This window comes from Rhinopithecus bieti, unplaced genomic scaffold (genome assembly GCF_001698545.2).
Source record: "Rhinopithecus bieti isolate Rb0 unplaced genomic scaffold, ASM169854v2 scaffold_3043, whole genome shotgun sequence".
Taxonomy (NCBI): domain Eukaryota; kingdom Metazoa; phylum Chordata; class Mammalia; order Primates; family Cercopithecidae; genus Rhinopithecus; species Rhinopithecus bieti.
The window spans coordinates 565,933-578,347 of NW_016804580.1; the positions used below are offsets into that span (position 1 = coordinate 565,933).

At 43.9% G+C, this 12,415-nt stretch overlaps 1 protein-coding gene across 3 annotated transcripts in view; it reads left to right on the forward strand.

Annotated features, from left to right (window-relative positions):
* The first annotated feature begins 623 nt into the window (after positions 1-623).
* PTER (phosphotriesterase related) overlaps positions 624-12,415 on the forward strand; it is an 82,098-nt gene continuing 70,306 nt past the window's right edge. For 2 of the 3 annotated variants that reach the window (XM_017869184.1, XM_017869182.1), the window contains exon 1: positions 624-728. The gene's annotated coding sequence lies outside the window, so the exon portion shown is untranslated. Of the gene's footprint in view, positions 729-3,150; positions 3,153-12,415 lie in introns of all 3 variants that reach the window. The other variant, XM_017869183.1, reaches the window with a different exon arrangement.

Genomic DNA, 12,415 nt, shown 5'->3' on the forward strand with positions numbered 1-12,415 from the left:
AGAGGATGAAGAAGAGTTTTGCCCTTGGCCCCCTACAATACCTAAAGGTATGACTCTTCATTGTGGCAGCTGCTCCAAGCATCATGTTTTGCCAACAGACTCACACTTTCTCACTAAGTTTATTTCAGTCACAGCAAGTACCAGGGCCAGTTCAAGTTCTCTAGCACCGCACTCTAATCTAAAGAGAAAGAAACGCGGCCCCAGGGCAGGAAACAGTGACAAGTGGGAACACAAAACCAAAGTTCTCCGTATGCAGCATGAGGGTCCAGAACCCACTGTGACATCAAATTGCCAGCGCGCCACCTCCGATTTATTCTTGGGGAAAACTAAAAGAGCTACGGAATGCTCCCTTGTTCCAGGCTGTTCTATGGAGAACTGGGATCTGGGGAAAATGCAACAGTTTCTTTCCGTTTGGGGATCTAGCCCCGAATTTTTTTCATTCAGCCAAACTACAGTCAGTCAGACAGCGCCTGCAAGAGGCTGTGGCTAGGCAGAGACTAGCGGGAAAGGGCCCGGGACCAGGGTGGGGCGTGGCGAGGGTTTGAAGGGTGTGTCCTACGAAGAGGACCCACGGGGCGTGTCCTAGGACTCCGTGAGGGCGTGACCTCGGGCCAGGGGCGGGGAGAGAACAAAAGGGCGAAGTGGGAGTGAAGAGAGGAGACTAAAACGGCCGGGGAAGTTGGCCTGGCGGAAGTTCCCAGGGGAGAAGGCGGCGCGTTGTACCCGAGGTAAGGCTCTCAGGAGTCAGAGCAGGAGCCGGAACTGTGGGCCCAGTAGGAAGAGTGGGGCCCGACGGCGGAGTCCGCGCGGCCGGAGTTCGCCGCAGAGTTCCGCGCGAGGGTCCTGCCGGAAGGAAGGATTTTCAAGCCACTGGCGCGTGGGCCCTGCCGCCTCTCCCTAAGTGCTTGAGGGACGTTGAGAAGAGCGCTGGTCCCTTGCGGCTCTAGCTCCCTTTGACTCGACAGCAATGCCCCGGGGCGTCATCGGTTTGCTGAGCTGGGTGGGGGCGGTTATTCCCTGCTAAGCCTCCTTTAATAAGCTTTTTTTTTTCCTGTTTTTTTGATTCGGCGTCTCGTTTTGCTGCCCAGGCTACAGTGCATTTGGTGCGATCACAGCTCACTGCAGTCTCGACCTTCTGAGCTCAAGCGAACTTCCTGCCTCAGCCTCCTGAGCCTCCGGAGTAGCTGCGACTACAGGCACGTGCCACCATGCCCGGTTAATTTTTGTATTTTTTGTAGACAGTGTCTCTCCATGTTGCCCAGGCTGGTTTTGAACTCCTGGGCTTAATCAGTCTGCCTGCCTTGGCCTCCCAAAGTGCTGGCATTACAGGTCTATATTTTTTGACAGTTTGTAAAAGCTGATCACCAGCGGTCATGTGTCTGAGTCCTGTGCACTCTTGCTTAATCCACTCTGCAATCCTGTGAAGGATTCTAGTGATAACGACAAACCTAAGGGTACAGAAAGATTAGGCCACACTGTTGGGAAGTTTACAGATGGGAACAAAGTTTAAAGGTGGAGTCTTTCTGACTCCACAGCCTGTGTGCTCTTACTCTTAGACCACCTCATTCTTTGTACATCACAAGTCAACAGGAACTAAAGGTATACCCTTACATAGGCAGTAAGAGGGGTTGCTGATTTAAAGAACTTTGGACCCAGAATGAGTAGAGCCCTATTCTAGTTCTGGTTCCAGCTCAGTGACTTTCGACAAGTTGGTTTTCTTTTGCTTTTTTTTTTTAGACGGAGTCTCGTCCTTGCCCAGGGTACAGCGCAGTGGCGCGATCTTGGCTCACTGCAACCTCCCCTCCTGGGATCAAGCGATTCTCCTGCCTCAGCCTCCAGAGTGGCTGGGACTATAGGCGTGCGCCACCACACACAGCTAATTTTTGTAATTTTGGTAGAAACAGGGTTTCACCATATTGGCCAGGCTGATCTCGAACTCCTGACCTCATGATTCACCCACCTCGGCCTCCCAAAGTGCTGGGATTACAGGCATAAGCCACCGCGCCCAGCCTCTTTTGCTTTTTAAGACTAAGTCTCACTCTTTCACCGAAGCTGGAGTGCAGTGGTACTATCACAGCTCACTGCAACCTTCACTTCCCCAGTTCAGGTGATCCTCCCAGCTCAATCTCCCGCAGGTGCACACCACCATGCCCGGCTAGTTTTTATTTTCTACTTTATTTTTTGTATTTTTGGTGGAGATGGGGTTTTGCCATTTTGCCCATGTTGGTGTTAAACTCCTGGGTGATCTGGCTGCCTCAGCCTCCCATAGTGCTGGGATTACAGGTGTGAGCCACTGTGCCTGGCCTGCCTATGTTTTCTAGACACATTAAGGTAAGTGGTCTCAGGCCAGGCACGGTGACTCACACCTGTAATCCCAGCACTTTGGGTGAGGCAGGTGGATTGCTTGAGGCCAGGAGTTTGAGACCAGCCTGGCCAACATGGTGAAACCCCTTTTCTACAAAAAATTAGCCAGGCATAGTGGTGGGTGTGCCTGTAATCCCAGCTACTCGAGAGGCTGAGGCAGGAGAATTGCTCGAACCTGGGAGGCAGAGGTGGCTTGGAGCTGAGATCACACCAGTGCACTCCAGCCTGGGTGACAGAAGAAGACTCTGTCTCAAAAAAAAAGTAAAGAAAAAAAGGTAAGTGGTCTCTAAGTCTCTAGTGGATCTAATAATCTATGGATTTATGAAGAGAAGATCCTGATTTTACCATTTAATGATATTTTGGGCCAGTTTTTTTCCTTTTTAATTGGACAGCCCTCAAACCAGAATAGATTCAGAGATCTTCCAATTTTGGGTCATATTTGCTGCTGAAATTATAAGGTAGTCAGGAAGGATCTGTTTATTCAATCAAAAATCAGTAAATGTGTGTTTTAGAGGTCAGCAGGGGAGGATCCAGCCAGAAGGTGGCTAGTGAGACAGGAGGAAAATCAGGACAGTGGCTTTTCTGGAAGGACTTACGGAAAGATCAGTTTCACTGGGCAAATTTCCCCTTACCTGTGAAGGACAGAAAATACCTTGAATATGACTACAGTGAGAACCATTTCTGAAAAAAAACGCAATTTAATATCCTTTGAAGTGTCAGTAAATTTTGAGCCAAATAGAAGCAGAGAGCAAGAGAGCACAAAAATAGATCATGTAGAATCTGGAGAAGTACATGACCGTACTCAGTGCCAGGGCTTGGCCATAACATCCCTGTGACTATTTTAAGTTGAGTAAGCAGCCCTGATGCAGGGGTTTGAGAGATTGCTCTCGGATTTAAGCTTAAAGACAAAATGATGAACTGTATAGCATGAGAGGAGCTTGGTAAACGTCCACCTTTGCTTCCGTGTGCTTTGAAGTGTTCATACAGGAGGAATGTTTATCCTCAAATATCTTCTTTTTAACATATGTATTTGTTTATTTAGTTTTGTAGAGATGGGGGTCTTCTTTTGTTGCCCAGGCTGATCTTGAACTCCTGGGCTCAAGTGATCTTCCCATCTCGGCCTCCCAAACTGTTGAGATTACAGGTGTGAGTCACGGCACCCAGCCAACTTCAAATCTATTAAATACCCTAGTAAGCCATATAGTAACAATACTGAGAATTTCTGATCAAGCTCTAGTCTGCTCAGTATCCCTAGGAACTTGACTGAGATAGTTGTTGAATACTTTTTCGTACATCAAATGTGGCTTTGTTCTGTTTTCTTTAGCTGTTCTTTCTAGTGTATTTACAGTGGTCCAGGTTTTCCTAGTAAGACTTTTTTTTTTTTTTTTTTTTTTTTTTTTGTGGCAGAGTCTCACTCTATTGCCCAGACTAGAGTGTAGTGGCGCTATCTTGGCTCCCTGCAACCTCTGCCTCCCAGGTTTAAGTGATTCTCCTGCCTCAGCCTCCCAAGTAGCTGGAACTACAGGTATGCACTACCACGCCCAGCTATTTGTTTTGTATTTTTGGTAGAGACGGAGTTTCATCATGTTGATCAGGCTGGTCTTGAACTCCTGACCTCAGGTGATACACTTGCCTCAGCCTCTCGAAGTACTGGGATTACAGGCAGGAGCCACCAAGCCCGGCCCTTAATAACACTTTTATAACAAAAGGCTTCTCATGCATAGACGTCATCTCTTAATTAAAAAAAAAAAAAGAAAAGAAAGAATAAGAAAAATAAAATATCTGGTTCCATTTGGCATAAACTGGCTCTGTGGTTCTGCCTATTTTGTCAAAACAATAACCGCCTGAGTACAAATACCTCTCTGCCTGCTCAGTGTGAGCTGTGTCAGCCATTTCCCTGTCTCCTTCCAGGCAGGTATGTCCGTGTGACTTGTTTGGCTAATGAAACACAAGTGGAGTGACCTGTGTCACTTCCAGGTAAAAGTGTGTTAAGAGCCAGTGAAAGATGTGTCACAATCACTTTCCCTCTGCCACAGTGACCATCCAGATAGAGGCAGCAGTCTCAGCCCAGGTCACAGAAAGAGGACAGTGAGTAGAGGCCCCTGCCTTCCCGTGTTAGACATATATGATGAGCTAGAAATAAACTTTTGTTGTGTTCAGACCCTGAGATTTGGGGATTTGTGTGTTACTGTGGCCTAGCCTGGTCAAGCCTGTGTAATGAGTATTATCAGATAAGCTGCGTGTATGTGGGGATTTCTGGCTCTGGTTTACCAGATACCTTGGGAGCTGCGGGGAGGGCCCTTAAAGAGGCTTGTCCTATGAATCATGCTCCTTTTACTGTGTGGGAGATGGCAGGTGTGCTGTTCCTATCATGCTCCAGTCTGCTTTGTGATTTTAATCAAAAGTGGCAAAAATGACATTTAGATGTTTAATTACATTTTGTAAGGGCAGACCAAGTTAAAGTGTAAAATGGGTTAAGGTTCTATGCCTGGAAGGGATAGGAATCAAGACTTTCATTTTTTGAAAACACCATTTATATATTTTTAACAATTTTCAGTGCACTTCCAAGTTTTCCAATACAGAGGAATGTTTGTGGGTGAGTTGTGAAAAGATGATTCTTCCCAAATGCAGTTATCAGTGGATGCATTTCAGAAATTATTTTGTCACTGAAGGACATTTGAAATGAATCATCCATACTTACCATTGACTAATACATTTTTTTCAGGCAGCTTCAAAGAGTACTTTAAATATGATTTCCTGGCTATCTGATTTCCAATCTAAGAGTATCAGACTTAGGTTTTGCTGTTAATGTCCTGGGGGCAATGTGTTCACTCTTTTATTCTGAGTTAAACAGAAGGCAAGCAGGGAGCATTGTGCTTTGGGCAGAGCTGTGCTGCATTCTTAGGGGATGCTGGCTATAAATCCAGTCTCCCTAGAGGTTAACAATCAAAGTTCTCCCCCTCTCATACTCAGGCGAGTGATATGATGATGATAAATTGCTTGGACATAACTGCCCCAAGCACTAGTGTGATGAATTATGTTGTTCAGGACATGACCGAAGATCTCCTATTGTCAGTCGGCAATGCTAAGTATTGGCAGTATTCATAAATAGCCTTTTGCCAATGGTGGTCTCTGCTTTACATATTAAATCCTCTGTTTTCACAGGTTGTGGTTCTTAGTCATCTCTGTCCTCCACTGAATTCACTTACATAATCAGCCTTTTTTTTTTCCTGTCCCTACTCATTAAAAGGGTGGGATGTCCTCACTTGTATATGGTAAACACTGAGTTCTTTCTTCACAGAAACTGTTAAAAGAATAATTATTAGTTCTTTTCACTAAATCCAGAGTAATAGCAGCTTATCTTGCAATGGTTTAATTGGGTAATTATTTGGTGTCTGAAAAGCACTTTGAAGAGAATGTTGGTAAATATTGTTAATTTCATGCTCTTTTGTGTAACTGAAAGCCCATTGTGACCACAAAATCCTTGTGTTATTGTGTACCCACAAAATTTCTTTCCTGATGTGGCTTACTATTTTCAAAATTATTTGTGTTGATTTTTAAAAATATTTTTTAAATTTTCAAAGTTATCTTATGTTTATGCCTTCACAGTTTGACATGTCTCATCGCCTACATTCCTTGCGTATCTAAAGGTGAAAAATATCAGTCTTGCTATCTAACAATTTGGAGGACAGATAAAGCCAGATCATGTAATTGAGTAATTGAAATAAAGATTTATTTGGTCAGAGCCCATACCCTGAGCTGTCATCTGATCGTCATCAGAATTTGTTTAAAAGTGTTAGGTTGGCCAGGCATGATGACTCATGCCTGTAATCCTGGCACTTTGGGAGGCCAAGGCGGGAGGATTGCTTGAGCTCAGGAGTTCAAGACCAGCCTGGGCAACATAGTGAGACCCCATCTCTATTAAATAGGTAAATAAATAAAGCATTAGGTTGACTTGCATGTGCCTGGCTAGCTCTTTTGACAGATTTTCTTCTCACTTTATGAATTCAGAGCCTGCAGGCCAGGCACAGTGTCTCACGCCTGTAATCCTAGCACTTTGGGAAACCAAGGCGGGCGGATCACTTGAGGTCAGGAGTTCGATACCAGTGTGGCCAACATGGCGAAACCCCATCTCTACTAAAAATACAAAAATTAGCCAGGTACACACCTGTAATTCCAGCTACTCAGGAGGCTGAGGCAGGAGAATCGCTTGAACCCAAGAGGTGAAGGTTGTAGTGAGCCAAGATAGTGCCGCTGCATACCAGCCTGGGTGACAGAGTGAGACTGTCTCAAAAAAAATAAATAAATCAGAGCCCCCAGGTGTCATTAAGGGCCATTTCTGTAGCTTAGATTAGATGACCTTCATTACTCACTATATTTGTTTTCCTAGGACTGCCATCACAAAATACCACAAACTGAGTGGCTTAAACAACAGACATTTATTTTCTCACAGTTCTGGCAGCTGGAAGTCCCAGATCAAGGTGTCAGCAGGGTTGGCCTCTTCTGAGGTCTCTCTCTTTGGCTTGCAGATGGCAGTCTTCCCTCTGTGCATGTCTGTGTACTAATCTTTTATAGGGACACCAGTCCTATTGGATTGGAACCTAACCTAACAACCCCATTTTAACTTAATTACTTCTGTAAAGACTGTCTGCAAATACAACCACATCCTAAGGTGCTGAGGGTTAGGGCTACAACACACAAATTTTGGGGGGAGACACAATTGAGCCCAAAATGCTTCCCTGCAATAGTAGTGGTCTGTTTGGAAACTGCTGTTTTTGGAGTTATTTTCTTTGATTGTTAAATTTGACCTTCCAAGTGACGACTACACATCTTTGGAGAATGTCCTCAGTTCAGGAACTTCTTTTTAACTAACATTACTTGGAGGAGAGCTTAATGCTTGTGACTTTAAACATTTTTGAATTAGGTAAAAAAGGGAAGCAACATTATTAAATGAATTGGATAGAGTTCATCAAGCAGTTAAGAAAAAAATGTACATAATCAAGCGTACCTTGCAGTCTGAACCACAAACATCCAAATATTTGCTATAACAACTGGCAGATATTTTTACCAAAAAGTTTCCTCTCCAAATCAGACACTTACTATGATGAGTCCATGTACTTAGGTGTACCATCAAAAAGGACAAGAGGATCTCTAGAATATGCTGTGGTCCTATCTGCTCTTTCTATAAAGTGGTATCTTGTGCTTATCTTGCTTAAATATGTTGTGTCTTATAATTGTCACGATATTATCAACTGAAAACAGAAAGGTCTTTGAGAAGAGATGTGAGCCTAAGAAGCTAAAAAAGCTCTTTTCTTTCTTTTTTTTTTTTTGAGACGGAGTCTCTCTCTGTTGCCAGGCTGGAGTGCAGTGGCGCAATGTCGGCTCACTGCAACCTCTGCCTCCCGAATTCAAGCGATTCTCCTGCCTCAGCCTCCCGAGTAGCTGGGACTACAGGCATGTGCTACCACACCCAGCTAACCTTTATATTTGCAGTAGAGACAGGGTTTCATCATGTTGTCCAGGATGGTCTCAATCTCTTGACCTCGTGATCTACCTGCCTCAGCCTCCCAAAGTGCTGGGATTACAGGCATGAGCCACTGCACCCCACCTCTTTCCTTTTTTTTGAGACAGTGTCTTGCTCTGTCGCCCAGGCTTGAGTGTGGTGGTGATCATAGCTTACTTGAGCTTGTGGGCTAAAGTGATCCTCCTGAGTAGCTGGATTACAGGTGCTCAGCACCATGCCTGGTTAATTTATTTTTTTTTGGACAGAGGACCTACAGGGAACTTTATTCTCTTGCTTTTGTTTTCACTGGGGTACTACTCTTTGGGAAGACCAGGTTGGCTCCTGGCACAGGGATACGCCTGGTTAATTTAAAAAAAATTTTTTGTAGAGATGGAGTCTCACTCTGTTGCCCAGGCTGGTCTCCAACTCCAAGGCTCAAGTGATCCTCCCGCCTTGGCCTCCCAAAGTGCTGGGATTACAGGCATGAGCCACTACACCCAGCTAGCAAAGCTCTTATATTCAAATAAATATTGGGGAATGTGAAGGCACAGAAGGCCTCAGTTTGACATTATCTGTCCATATCTATAATGCATACTATCTTTGATTCTGATGAGCTTTTACAATGTTCCTTCAGAATAGAATAATAGGGTTTTTTTTAATCCTTAAAAGAATCTTTTGTAGTAAATTAGTAGTCAGAAATATTAGAGGGTTGTTACGTGGGTATGTAAGAGTATATAGTTTGTAAAACTTGAGGTTTTGAATGGGCTGTAAAACACTTTTCCCTTTAAAACTGTTTTAAGTGGAAATGTATTGTTGAAGCTGTGATGGATGCGTAGGGGTTCACTATACTACACTCTCTACATTTGTGAATTTTGAGAATGTCCATATTAAAAGTTTAAATAAAAGTTATTTTTTAAAAAGGAGAATAAATGAATGAAATATATGGCCTCCTGTGATGCAAAATTCGATACCTACATAAGGCACAGATTAAATGAGGTATGCATGCCTATGTTAGACAATAGTAAGTTGAGTATGGTTTTAACTACCAATCCCTCTGTAGAAAAGTATTGTTGAGGCTGGGCGTGGTGGCTTATACCTGTAATCCTGGCTACTCAGGAGGCTGAGGCAGGAGAATGGCTTGAACCTGGGAGGCGGAGGTTGCAGTGAGCTGAGAGCACACCATTGCACTCTAGCCTGGGTGACAGAGTGAGTGAGACTCCATCTCAAAAAAAAAAAATTATTATTGAAACTCTTATCCAAGAGTAGCTGGAAGAGCATCTTTACTAGTTTTGGCCTAGATTATTTGAGACATGTTTTTATTTATCCTTCTCTGACATATGACATGTCTATTACTTCCATGAGTCAGTGCCTTTCTCCTAGTTAGCGTTTCCCAGGCTCTCAGGCTGCAGTGTCTCTAAGTTCAGTCTTTGATTTCAGAGCCTATTAGCCATGTTGCAAATTCAGTGATCACGGAAACTTACAAAGAGGCCACTTGCCTCTGATGCACCGATGCACCATGAGTGGCTAGTGCCTTCAGCTCAATACCTTCTCTAAAAACATTCCCTGCTGTTGGAGGAAGGATCCTACAGGCTGACACCAAGGAAGCCACGCTCTCTCCTGGGTGTTCTTCAGAGGACACTGCCTCCTGAGGGGATGGCATGGCCAAAGCCCATCCAAGTCCTCTCAGCCTCCATATCTAGGATTAGAAGTTGTCCTGGGCCTGTGAGTCTCGCTCACATTTCTGCATAAGTGTCAGGCCTAACACAGATGATTCCCTTTTGCTTCGGTGCTGCTTTGAGCTTGCCCCGTTATCATTTAGTAAAGTACATCTTCAAGAGTATTCCTCTTTCTCTTGTGTGCCAAATATTTCGGAGCACCTCAGTGCATAAGTGGTAAAGAATTTGCTATTTCAAATACTGACATTACTGAGACTTTGACTTGCAGCCATAGTTGATCTTGAATGTTCGGGGGTGGGGTTCGGCTCTTACAAATAGATGCGCAATGCACGCCACCCCCCCCCCAACTTTTTTTTGTTTTGGAGACAGAGTTGGTCTGTTGCCGAGGCTGGAGTGTAGCAGTGTGATCTTGGCTAACAGCAACCTCCGCCTCCCAGGTTCAAGCGATTCTTGTGCCTCGGCTTCCTGAATAGCTGAGATTAAAGGCGTGTACCACAATGCCTGTCTAATTTTTTGTATTTTTACCAGAGACATGTTTTCACCATGTTGGTCAGGCTGGTGCAGGGCCCCTTGTTGACGTTCATTCTTCCCAAGTGTTATCTTTTCACTCTTGCCTGTTACTGTAGTTGGATAGAGAGATCAAAATATTTCAAGCTAAAAGTTCAAGTTTAAAATATTCTCCATGAGGATTCTACGTAGTTCTATTTGTGTATTGAATTTAATTGTTAGATTTGTTATATATATTAAAGAACATATATAGTTTCTTAGCATTAGAAACATTTCATGGACTGTTGCTGCTAGTTATTGTTGCCATGGTGAGGTCAAAAGGCTTAATTTTAAAATTCTTTCTTTTTTATTTTGATAGACCATCAAGATTGTAAAAGATTTTTTTCTTTGTCTTTTTTCTTCTTTATTTTTTTTTGAGACAGGGTCTCCCTCTGTTGCCTCAGCTAGAGTGCAGTGGTGCGATCTTGGATCACCGTAACCTCTGCCTCCTGGGTTCAAGCAATTCTCATGCCTCAGCCTCCCGAGAAGCTGGGATTACAGGCGTGCGCCACCATGCCCAGCTAATTTTTGTATTTTTAGTAGAGACAGGGTTTTGCCATGTTGGCCAGGCTGGTCTTGAACTTCTGACTTCAGGCGATCTGCCCTCCTTGGCTTCCCAAAGTGCTGGGATTACAGGCATGAGACACCATACCTGGTCTTTTTTTCTATTTTTTTTGAGTCAGAGTCTTGCTCTGTCGCCCAGACTGGAGTGCAGTGGTGCCATCATAGCTCAAGTGATCCTCCCACCTCAGCCTCTCAAATACCTGATACTACAGGTGCATGCCACCACACTTTTTTTTTTTTTTTTTTTTTTTTTAACTTTTGTAGAGATAAGTTCTCACTATGTTGCTCAGTTCAATGTCTTGAACTCTTGGCCTCAAGTGATCCTCTGGCCACAACCTCCCAAAGTGCTAAGATTACAGGTGTGAGCCCCTGCACTAAGCCTGTAAAATATTTTTTATGTGGAATTTTCGTAATGCATTATGTAGTGACACCAGTTTTTTTGTTAACCTGTTTTCACTTCTCTGTTTTTATTTTTGTGTTAGTAATACCTTGGTCAAAATAGGTTTACATTCATTATTACTATATTACATAACGATTTCACATTAGCATTAAGGACAATTTTTTATAAGTTGTTTCTATACAAAGAATGAGGTATTAAATTTTAGAGTTTTTATCTGTAAATATTGGAAAGCTTTGTAAGCGGCTATACTATCTCTGACTATAAGGTCTTGGTCCATATTCTTTACACTATACATCATATTTATATATATGCCTGCATATATTCATGCCTGCATATTGTGCAGAACCACCTGTGAACCAGACCCTAGTCTTCTCTTCCTCTGTCAACTGATCATAGGGAACTCCCCATGAGCCCTTGGTGCAGGCTGGGGAGAGAAGGCAGGGTGGCAGGAGTGGAGACTATGGGCATTTGAGCCACTTCCTCATGTAACTTACTTGTGTCTTCAGGACCTGTTCGAGCCCGATCACTTATATACCACTTCCATTTGATGATGGAATGCTGCTGTGCACACCCTGTTTTCTGGCTAGGTGGGTCAGAAAGCACCCAGTTCATGATAAGCAGTTCAGGTCACATGGTGACTTGATGACCCATAGTTAAACGTTCTGTTTCTGCCAAAGCCCAGTAACAGGCCAAGAGCTGTCTCCCAAAAGGACACTAGTTATCTGCAGAGGATGGCAGCGCCTTGCTCCAAAATCTTTGAAGCCTCTGCTGTGATTCACCTATGGGGGCCTGCCAAAGGCTCCAAACAGCATCCCTATCTGCCACTGACACCCCAAGCACCGTTGGATCTGCTGGGTCATATGGCCCAAGTGGCGGGGCAGCTAGCACAGTAACCTGGACCTGTTGCAGAGACTTCTCCTGTTCTGGACCCCATTCAAAACTGGCAGCCTTTCAGGTCACTTGATAAATGGGCTGGAGTTTAAAAAGGATGGAGTTCTTTAGTTCGTTTTGGGGTTTCTAGAGTTGAGTGCTTAATCTGATGACATCCAAAAATGCTGAGTACTCTACTTCTAATAGTATGGAGAACGCTGATAGTCCTTAGTGTGAACTGTTTAAAGAGTTATGCAAAAGAGATGCATTTGACACTCCTGATTCACCACTCGTGAGGGGCAAGGGGTTTAGTGACTCCGTACATAATACCTTTGACCATATGTGGAGAATAAAGGAATATAATAAAGTTGGTTGGTTACTACTAAGTTCACTGGACAAGGTAAAGGAAGCAAAGGATGAATGAGTTCAGGGATTCGAACTTCCAGCTCCAGAAGCACATACTGAGCCTCAGGTCTTCTAAGATTGCCCTGA